Raw genomic sequence first — 11,197 nt, forward strand, 5'->3', positions numbered from 1 at the left:
GAGAACTGGAACCTTAAATTAAAGTGGGTCAAACCTGTAGAGGGCTTCCCTGGTAGCTCAGCTGGTAAAGAATCCACCTGCCACAAGGGAGGGTTTCATCCCTGGGTTGGGAAGATCCCCTGGAGAAGGGAAAGCCCATTCCAGTATTCTGGCCTGGAGAATCCCATAGACTTTACAGTCTATGGGGTCGCAAAGAGTTGGACATGACTGAACAACTTTCACTTACTTAAAAGTTTAGTTCCCTAAAATGTGTGACCTTATACATATATATATATATATGAGAAGCTTATTAGAATAAATATTAGAATATATATATAAGCTTATTAGAATATATATATATATAAGCTTCTCATCACTCTTTTTAATGTATACTAATTAGTAGTAATATTTTCTTATTTACTTTCTATAAACTTTTTAGTTTCAGCTGGGAAAAAAATTTAACAACCTCACTAAGTGGCTGAGAGGTGTTTTACAAAAGAATTATAATTCTATTTTTGTGAATATCTAAAAAGTGACTTGTTTTTAGAAATTATCAACTGTTTTAAACCAACTCTCTAATTTTTAAAAAAATGACTTCTAGTAATCCATCAATCATGGCCAAGTGTCCATTTGAGAATGTATTTCAAAATTCAGAGAGAAAAACACCCACCATGTAAATAATGGAGGAATAATGGCTGGCTTCTAGGCCACCAAGAGAAGTAGGAGTGAAATTATATTAAAAGCTCTAAATCAATGCAGCAGAAAGTCTCTTTATGTTGCCTGCTAGCTCCCTTGTTTTTATTTCATTCTCACTACCACAGTTGGTATGTTACACATAGTACACGTGCTATAAAATACCAAGGCCATGTTTTCTGTTTTCAGGCAGTATGAAAAGAAAATTCAAATAAAAATCTAATTTTAGCATCGATGCCAATTACTCCTGTCATTTTGAGGAAGTTCTTTAACTCCATTTGCATTAAGAGTTTTAAAAAGTGATTTCTAAGGGCAGTGCCAGCCTTAAAAATTCCTTGGTTCTGTACTTTTTTTTTCTTAGCTCTAAAATAGGAGCCATAATATTTGTAGTGTTTCACAGAGTTGAAATGAAAAAGCAAGGTTTTTTTTTTTCACTCAATAGTGAATGTAATTTTGCATCCATGCAATTATTTGCTGAATGCCTATCAACCCAGAAGACGATTAGCTTCATGATGTGACAGAGAGTGTCTGTCTTACCCACTGATGTAAGTAGGTGGTATTTTACCCTCCTTTCTACATACGAGGACACTGAAGTTCAGAGATATTAGTTAACTTGTCTAAAATAACCAGCTGGTAAGTATAGAACCCCTCAGCTTTCTCTGTCCCCTTTTTCCTAGGGGACACTGTCTCTCAAAATGATGGGAGAGGGAGAAGAGAGTGGGAAACAGAAAGTGTTTTTTAGGAAATACTACTATTTCTCTCAGGCTAAATAGGAAACTCATCCTATGGGAGATTGTCTCTCTCTCTCTTTTTTTTTTTTTAGATTTTTTTAAAAAAATTTTAATTGGAAGCTAATTAATTTACAATATTGTGGTGGTTTTTTTTTTTTTGGCCATACATTCACATGAATCAGCCATAGATGTATGTGTTCCCCATCCTGAATCTCCCTCCCACCTCCCTCCCCATCCCATCCTTCAGGGTCATCCCAGTGCACCAGCCCTGAGCACCCTGTCTCATGCATTGAACATGGACTGGCGATCTATTTCACATATGGTAATATACATGTTTCAGTGCTATTCTCTCAAATCATCCCACCTTAGCCTTCTCCCGCAGAGTCCAACAGTCCATTCTTTTCATCTGTGTCTCTTTCACTGTCTCACATATAGGGTCATTGGTCATATTCCTCTCTTCCATCTTTCAAAATTCCATATATATGCATTAATATACTGTATTCGTATTTTTCTTTCTGACTTACTTTGCTCTGTATAATAGGCTCCAGTTTCATCCACCTCATTAGAACTGATTCAAATGCATTCTTTTTAATAGCTGAGTAATATTCCATCATGTATATGTACCACAGCTTGCTTATCCATTCGTATGCCAATAGACATCTAGGTTGCTTCCATGTCCTGGCTATTGTAAACAGTAATGTGATGAACATTGGGGTACATGTATCTCTTTCAATTCTGGTTTCCTTGGTGTGTATGTCTAGCAGTGGGATTGCCAGGTCATATGGCCGTTCTATTTCCAGTTTTTTAAGGAATCTCCACACTGTTCTGTATAGTGGCTATACTAGATTGCATTCCCATCAACAGTGTAAGAGGGTTTCTTTTTCTCCACACCCTCTCCAGCATTTGTTTGTAGACTGTTTGATAGCAGCCCTTCTGACTGGTGTGAGATGGTACCTTATTGTGGTTTTGATTTGCATTTCTCTGATAATGAGTGATATTGAGCATCTTTTCATGTGTTTGTTAGCCATCTGTATGTCTTCTTTGGAGAAATGTCTATTAGTTCTTTGGCACATTTTTTGATTGGGTCACTTATCTTTTTGAAATTGAGCTACAGGAGTTGCTTGTATCTTTTTGAGATTAATTCTTTGTCAGTTGCTTCATTTGCTATTATTTTCTCCCATTCTGAAGGCTGTCTTTTCACCTTGTTTATAGTTTCTTTCATTGTGCAGAAGCTTTTAAGTTTAATTAGGTCCCATTTGTTTATTTTTACTTTTATTCCCATTACTCTGGGAGGTGGGTCATAGAGGATCCTGCTATGATTTACATCAGAGAGTGTTTTGCCGATGTTTCCCTCTAGGAGTTTTCTAGTTTCTGGTCTTACGTTTAGATCTTTAATCCATTTTAAGTTTACTTTTGTGTATGGTGTTAGAAAGTGTTCTAGTTTCATCCTTTTACAAGTGGTTGACCAGTTTTCCCAGCACCACTTGTTAAAGAGATTGTCTTTTCTCCATTGTATATTCTTGCCTCCTTTGTCAAAGATAAGGTGTCCATAGGTGTGTGGATTTATCTCTGGGCTTTCTATTTTGTTCCATTGATCTATATTTCTGTCTTTCTGCCAGTACCGTACTGTCTTGATGACTGTTGCTTTGTAGTATAGGCTGAAGTCAGGCAGGTTGATTCCTCCAGTTCCATTCTTCTTTCTCAAGACTGCTTTGGCTATTCGAGTTTTTTTGTATTTCCATACAAATTGTGAAATTATTTGTTCTAGTTCTCTGAAAAATACCATTGGTAGCCTGATAGGGATTGCATTGAATCTGTAGGTTGCTTTGGGTAGTATACTCATTTCACTATATTGATTCTTTCAATCCATGAACATGGTATATTTCTCCATCTATTAGTGTCCTCTTTGATTTCTTTCACCAGTGTTTTATGGTTTTCTATATATAGGCCTTTTGTTTCTTTAGGTAGATATATTCCTAAGTATTTTATTCTTTTCATTGCAATGATGAATGGAATTGTTTCCTCAATTTCTCTTTCTGTTTTCTCATTGTTAGTGTATAAGAATGCAAGGGATTTCTATGTGTTAATTTTATATCCTGCAACTTCACTATATTCACTGATTAGCTCTAGTAACTTTCTGGTGTAGTCTTTAGGGTTTTCTATGTAGAGGATCATGTCATCTGCAAACAGTGTGTTTTACTTCTTCTTTTCCAATCTGGATTCCTTTTTCTTTTCTGATTGCTGTGGCTAAAACTTCCAAAACTATGTTGAATAGTAGGTGAGAGTGGGTATCCTTGTCTTATTCCTGACTTTAGGGAAAATGCTTTCAATTTTTCACCATTGAGGATAATGTTTGCTGTGGGATTATCATATATGGCTTTTATTATGTTGAGGTATGTTCCTTTTATGCCTGCTTTCTGGAGGGTTTTTTTTAAAAAATCATAAATGGATGTTGAATTTTGTCAAAGGCTTTCTCTGCATCAATTGAGATAATCACACAGTTTTCAGCTTTCAATTTGTTAATTATGGTGTATCACATTGATTGATTTGTGAATATTGAAGAATACTTGCATCCCTGGGATAAAGCTCACTTGGTCATGATGTATGATCTTTTTAACATGTTGTTGTATTCTGTTTGCTAGGATTCTGTTAAGGATTTTTGCATCTATGTCATCAGTGATATTGGCCTGTAGTTTTCTTTTTTTGTAGCATCTTTGTCTGGTTTTGCTATTAGGGTGATGGTGGCCTCATAGCTTCAGTTTGGAAGTTTACCTTCCTCTGCAATTTTCTGGAAGAGTTTGAGTAGAATAGGTGTTAGCTCTTCTCTAAATTTTTTGTAGAATTCAGCTGTGAAGCCATCTGGTCCTGGGCTTTTGTTTGTTGGAAGATTTCTGATTACAGTTTTGATTTCTGTGCTTGTGATGGGTCTGTGAAGATTTTCTATTTCTTCCTGGTTCAATTTTGGAAAGTTATATTTTTCTAAGAATTTGTCCATTTCTTCCAAGCTGTCCATTTTATTGTCATATAGTTGCTGATAGTAGTCTCATATGATCCTTTGTATTTCTGTGTTGTCTGTTGTGATTTCTCCATTTTCATCTCTAATTTTGTTGATTTGCTTCTTCTCCCTTTTTTTCTTGATGAGTCTGGCTAATGGTTTGTCTATTTTATTTATCTTCTCAAAGAACCAGCTTTTAGCCTTGTTGATTTTTGCTATGGTCTCCTTTGTTTCTTTTGCATTTATTTCTGCCCTAATTTTTATGATTTCTTTCCTTCTACTAACCCTGGGGTGCTTCATTTCTTCTTTTTCTAGTTGCTTTAGGCACATTGTCTCTTAAAATGATGGGAGAGAGAGAAGAGAGTGGGAAACAGGTAGTATTTTTTAGGAAATACTACTACTTCCATCAGGCTATTTTCCTATTTTGGAAACTCTTCCTTGAAATTAGACCTCTCCAGTTATTTGAGTTATTGCTCTTTTAAGTGATATTCTCAGAACTTGATTAAGTGCATGGTTGGAAATAATCCAAAAGTAGCCTGTAGGGACATCCCTGGAGGTTCAGTGGTTACGATTCCATGCTTCCTATGTAGGGGGCATGAGTTCAATCACTGGTCAGGGAACTAAGATCCGACATAATGTGCAGCATGGCCTAAAAAAAATTAGCCTATAAATTTAAACAATCACTATATATAACATAATTTTACATTTAAATATGTATGAGTATCACATATATTTTTTTCACTTATTTATAAAACTGATAAGTGCATCAGTTCAAGGGTGAAAATGAGATCAGGCTAAAATTTTTTCTTTACCTTTCCTAGTCACATACTGATACCATCATGGGCCCCCTGAATACTAGCTTTGGTTACTCTAAAGAGTCTTCAAGGGTGTCTCATGTGGGCTCACTATTAAGTCTTCTTATCTGCCTTATGGTATCCAGAGTTTCCTCTTTTCTGCTCCCAGTGATGTCAGCTACAGGTCCTCTCAGCACTACAAGCAGACTTGCTTGAGTTGGGTTCACAATTCTCACAGTTACCTGTGCCCCATGTGGTGCTCTCAGAAATGCAGTGCTGCTGGCAACCATTCCTGTGCCATGGATCGGGTTGACCATTGCCAGGAAGCCTGGATAGGCTTCCCCAGAGGCTCAGAAGTAAAGAATCCACCTGCAATGCAGGAGCTGCAGGTTTGACCCTGGGTTGGGAAGATCCTGTGGAGGAGGAAATGGCAACCCACTCCAGTATTCTTGCCTGGAGAGTCTCATGGACAGAGGAGCCTGGTGGGCTACAGTACACAGAGTTGAAAAGAATTGGACATGACCGAAGCGATTTGGATGTGGAACAACAGACTGGTTTCAAATGGGAAAAGGAGTACAGCAAGGCTTTATATTGTCACCCTGCTTATTTAACTTATATGCAGAGTACATCATGAGAAATGCTGGACTGGAAGAAACACAAGCTGGAATCAAGATTGCCGGGAGAAATATCAGTAACCTCAGATATGCAGATGACACCACCGTTATGGCAGAAAGTGAAGAGGAACTAAAAAGCTTCTTGATGAAAGTGAAAGAGGAGAGTGACAAAGTTGGCTTAAAGCTCAACATTCAGCCTCTGGTCCCATCACTTCATGGGAAATAGATGGGGAAACAGTGGAAACAGTGGCAGACTTTATTTTTTGGGGCTCCAAAATCACTGCAGATGGTGACTGCAGCCATGAAATTAAAAGATGCTTACTCCTTGGAAGAAAAGTTATGACCAACCTAGATAGCATATTCAAAAGCAGACACATTACTTTGCCAACAAAGGTCCGTCTAGTCAAGGCTATGGATTTTCCTGCGGTTGTGTATGGATGTGAGTTGGACCGTGAAGAAGGCTGAGCACCGAAGAATTGATGCTTTTGAACTGTGGTGTTGGAGAAGACTCTTGAGAGTCCCTTGGACTGCAAGGAGATCCAACCAGTCCATTCTGAAGGAGATCAGCCCTGGGATTTCTTTGGAGGGAATGATGCTGAAGCTGAAACTCCGGTACTTTGGCTACCTCATGTGAAGAGTTGACTCATTGGAAAAGACTCTGATTCTGGGAGGGATTGGGCGCAGGAGGAGAAGGGGATGACAGAGGATGAGATGGCTGGATGGCATCACTGACTCGATGGACATGAGTCTGAGTGAACTCCGGGAGTTGGTGATGGACAGGGAGGCCTGGCGTGCTGCGATTCATGGGGTCACAAAGGGTTGGACACGACTGAGCGACTGAACTGAACTGAACTGAAGTGATTTAACACGCACACACAAAGTGACTTAGAACAAGTACAGTAATCCTGGACATGCCTGTGTTTGGCTACCAGGAGCATTTTTAGAAGACCATGGCTAACATTTGTCTCAGGAACACCTCATGCTTCCATCTAAGGAGACATTATTCTGCATGGAGTTTTCTACCAGCTTGCCACATCTGACCAGACATGTCTAAGATCAATAAAGTATACTGAGTAAATTCAGACTGGAACAGACCTGCACACACACACACATATGCACACATTTCATATATAAGTGGTCCAGTATTGTTGGAAAGCTTTAAGAAAAAAATCAAGGTGATATAAAATATGAGGTAGTACAACTGTACTTTCCAATCACACAATTATACTAACTTATCCTCAACACCGAGAGACTTGGCCATGATTTAAGACAATGAAGAAATACTATTAGAATAAGACAAATAAAATACATAGAAAGAAAATGTTCAAAGGATATGTACTTTCACTCCTCCTCCCACAATGGGAATGAAACATATTTCTATAAAAATGGGATATCCATATCCTCTGCTTACTGTTATTAGATATTATGATCAAAGTGTCCTCAGTTCAGTTCACTTCAGTTCAGTCACTCAGTCATGTCCGACCCTTTGCAACCCCATGAATCACAGCACACCAGGCTTCCCTGTCCATCACCAACTGCCGGAGTTCACCCAAACCCATGTCCATCGAGTCAGTGATGCCATCCAGCCATCTCATCCTCTGTCATCCCCATCTCCTCCTGCCGCCAATCCCCCACCTCCCAGCATCAGAGTCTTTTCCAATGAGTCAACTCTTCACATGAGGTGGCCAATGCACTGGAGTTTCAGTTTTAGCATCAGTCCTTCCAGTGAACACCCAGGACTTATCTCCTTTAGAATGGACTGGTTGGATCTCCTTGCAGTCCAAGAGACTCTCATGAGTCTTCTCCAACACCACAGTTCAAAAGCATCAATTCTTTGGCATTCAGCTTTCTTCACAGTCCAATTCATCCATACATGACCACTGGAAAAATCATAGCCTTGACTAGATGGACCTTTGTTGGCAAAGTAATGTCTCTGGTTTTGAATATGCTGTCTAGGTTGGTCATAACTTTTCTTCCAAGGAGTAAGTGTCTTTTAATTTCATGGCTGCAGTCACCATCTGCAGTGATTTTGGAGCCCCCAAAATAAAGTCTTCCACTGTTTCCACTGTTTCCTCATCTATTTCCCATGAAGTGATGGGACCAGATGCCATGATGTTCGTTTTCTGAATGTTGAGCTTTAAGCCAACTTTGTCACTCTCCTCTTTCACTTTCATCAAGAGGCTTTTAGCTCCTCTTCACTTTCTGCCATAAGGGTGGTGTCATCCGCATATCTGAGGTTATTGATATTTCTCCTGGCCATCTTGATTCCAGCTTGTGCTTCTTCCAGCCCCACGTTTCTCATGATGTACTCTGCATATAAGTTAAATAAGCAGAGTGACAATATACAGCCTTGATGTACTCCTTTTTTTACTTTGAACCAGTCTGTTGTTCCATGTCCAGTTCTAACTGTTGCTTCCTGACCTGCATATAGGTTTTTCAAGAGGCAGGTCAGGTGGTCTGGTATTCCCATCTCTTTCAGAATTTTCCACAGTACATTGTGATCCACACAGTCAAAGGCTTTAGCATAGTCAATAAAGCAGAAATAGATGTTTCTAGAATACCCAAGTGCCCAGTGGGCCGAGGCCACCTTGACTACAGACTCCCTAATATTTATGATTTCAATGACAAATAAACCATGAAAGGTTCAGTATTCCACACTGGTACACGGAGTCTTGGGTTGTGAATGCCATTGCTGACTTCTGATGAGCTGGACAGAACCATATAGAAGACTCCATTTCCCTAAACTAATAAGATATAAACATTATGCTAAGTAAAAGAAGCCAGATATAAAAGGCCATGTATGTTTAATTCTATTTATATGAAATGTCCAGACTAAGCAAATTCAATGGGACGTAAGCTAGATGAGTGATTACCATGGGCTGAGGGGAAGAAAATTAGAAAGTGACTGATAGCAGGCAAGAGGTTTCTTTATGGGGGTGATGGAAATGTTCTGTAATTAGATGGTGATGGTGGTTCTTCAACATAGTAAATATGCTAAAAACACTGCATTGTACACTTTCAAACGTGAACTTTATGTTATATGAATTATTCTGAATAAAATTTAAAAATAAAAAGTTTCGTTTTAAAACAGGCCACAAAGTCTATTTGGTTCTCTTTACTCTGTCCCATTCAGAAGCCAAACTCAGCTCTACTGCTATAGTGGAAGGAAAGGCTAGAATCATGTTTTTCTGCCAGTAACAGAGAAAACTGAAGTCAGAAAGAAAATAAATACCAACAGTGAAAAGAAACTGGAAAGACTTCCCTGGTGGTACAGTGGCTAAGATGCTCAATGCAGGGAGTTTGATCTCTTGTCAGGGAACTAGATCCCATGTACTAAGACTGAAGACACCGCATGTTGCAACGAAGACCCAGTGCAGCTAAATAAATAAATATTTTTTAACAAGTGAAATTTGAAAAGAGCTTTATTACTTCTAGTGTTCACAAACAAGTTGGCCTGAGCCAGGCAGGAGCAGAAGTCTTTGGCTACCAAGTTGGAAGAAGAGGAAACATGAAAGGAGAGAGAGAGCCAGAACCAAAGCAACAGCCCAAGATCCTACATCCTCCCACAAGGAAGCAGCCTGGCCTGAGGCAGCAAGAAACAAACAGAAGATGAGGGTGTTTCCTGCAATGCTTATCCCCTAGAAGATATCTTCCACTCAGCACCTTGGGGCAGATAGACCCAAAACATAATTGTTCTTCCTTAGGGGAGAAATGTGGTGTCGGAGAAGACCCTTGAGAGTTCCTTGGCCTTCAAGGGGATCAAACCAATCAATCATAAAGGAAATCAACCCTGAATATTCACTGAAAGGACTGATGCTGAAGCTGAAGCTCCAATACTTTGGCCACCTGATGCGAAGAGCCAACTCATTGGAGAAGACCCTGATGCTGAGAAAGATTAAAGGTAGGAAAAGGGGATGACAGAGGATGAGATGATTGGATGGCATTACCAATTCAATGGACATGAGTTTGAGCATGCTCTGGGAGATGGTGAAGGACAGAGAAGTCTGGTATGCTACAGTCCATGGGGTCACAAAGAGTCAGACATGACTGAGTGACTGAACAGCAACAAGGGGAAGATTAGGCTTCCCTGGTGGCACTAGTGGTAAAGAACTCACCTGCCAATGTGGGAGATGTAAGAGACACAGGTTCAATTCCTGGGTTGGGAAGATTCCCTGGAGAAGGAAATGGCAATCCACTCCATTATTCTTGCCTGGGAAATCCCATGGACAGAGGAGCCTGCTGGGCTAAAGTCCATAGGGTTGCAAAGAGTTGCATACCACTGAAACAACTTAGCACACAGGGGAGGATTAAAGGAAGACGGTAGAGATCACTCCCCTTTCTCCAGTGTCAAAATGCGTATTGCTAACTGTAGGTAAAATGAAACAACTGACAGTAAAAAAAGAAAAGAAAAGAGATAAAGAAACTGAGACACAAACAAGACTCACCTCAGTATTTTCTCTTATCTTCTAATCTTTTTCAGAATTCAATTCACTGGCCTCCTCATAAATGGGAAGGATGTCTGAGCAATCCAAGAAAGTTTCATGTTTTTAGCAAAAGTGAAAATCCTAAGGGAACCTGAGAGAATTCAGTTTAAACAACGTAGAAGAGAAAATATATAACAAATCTCCACCCATGATTCCTCCACTAGATAAAATCTTCCTGCATTGGGAGAAAATGTAGAAGTGGAAGTCAAAGGAGAAATTAGGTGCTGGTTGGTCTCTGAAAAGGACCCTAAGCTTCACTCCTTCCCATTTCAAGAAATATCAAGGTGATGGTAGCAGAGTCTTCCGAATGGATTTTGAAAACCTAGAGAAGAAACCTGTTTTCCATTGCATACACTTACTTCAAAAGAAGTCCTAGGCCTCTCCTGAAGAAATAGCTTCCTCCTATGTCTAAATAGTGTAGCGGAGCAAAATTTTCTACCCCAAAATGTATTTCTTTGAGTTATTAAGACCCATGACTCAGGGAGAACCTTCAACCTTCCTCCCTAACTGCCTAAAAGAATTTAGATGGGGGAGCCTATTCTCTGAGTACAGCTCTCAGCAGAGACATCTGCAAAGAATATGGGGTAGGTATGGTGAGCATGGGCCTATAGATCACAGCCCATTCTGCCTCCCACTGTCCCTGCATGGTCCACTAAATATTTGTTTATCAAACCTTTCTATCTTCCCAGGTGGCTCAGTGGTAAAGAGATGGCCTGCCAATGCAGGAGGTGCAGAAGACAAGGGTTTGATCCCAGGGTCAGGAAGATCCCCTGGAGGAGAAAATGGCAACCCACTCCAGTATTCTTGCCTGGAGAGTCCCATGGACAGAGCAGCCTGGCGGGCTATAGTCCACAATGATGCAAAAAGCCAGATACGACTTAATGACTGAGCATGCACACACATCAAA

Source organism: Ovis aries, chromosome 10 (assembly GCF_016772045.2).
Source record: "Ovis aries strain OAR_USU_Benz2616 breed Rambouillet chromosome 10, ARS-UI_Ramb_v3.0, whole genome shotgun sequence".
Lineage (NCBI taxonomy): Eukaryota > Metazoa > Chordata > Mammalia > Artiodactyla > Bovidae > Ovis > Ovis aries.